The sequence below is a fragment of the Etheostoma spectabile genome, chromosome 23 (assembly GCF_008692095.1).
Source record: "Etheostoma spectabile isolate EspeVRDwgs_2016 chromosome 23, UIUC_Espe_1.0, whole genome shotgun sequence".
NCBI lineage: Eukaryota > Metazoa > Chordata > Actinopteri > Perciformes > Percidae > Etheostoma > Etheostoma spectabile.
In genome coordinates, this window is record NC_045755.1 from 1,375,473 (window position 1) to 1,375,778 (window position 306).

The window sequence follows — 306 nt, forward strand, 5'->3', positions numbered from 1 at the left end:
TTTTCTTGGTATGTGTAACATTACAATTTCTTGAAACCTTTGCATTTAATTATAGACATTTTACTGTTCTCTTAACGTCATACACTTATTAATGAGACACGTAAAACATTGGTCAATGTAATATCTTGTTTATTAAATACATCAATGACAGTTTTAACACAGCGAGTCCAATACTGCAAAATATACAGTATACACAACACTTAACACCTTCCCTCATTGTCCATAATTTTCCTTTTTCAACCTCCCACCTCCGTTTTTCTGACTTATAAAAAGCCGAATCCTGGAACTCTTTCTTCTCCATGCCCT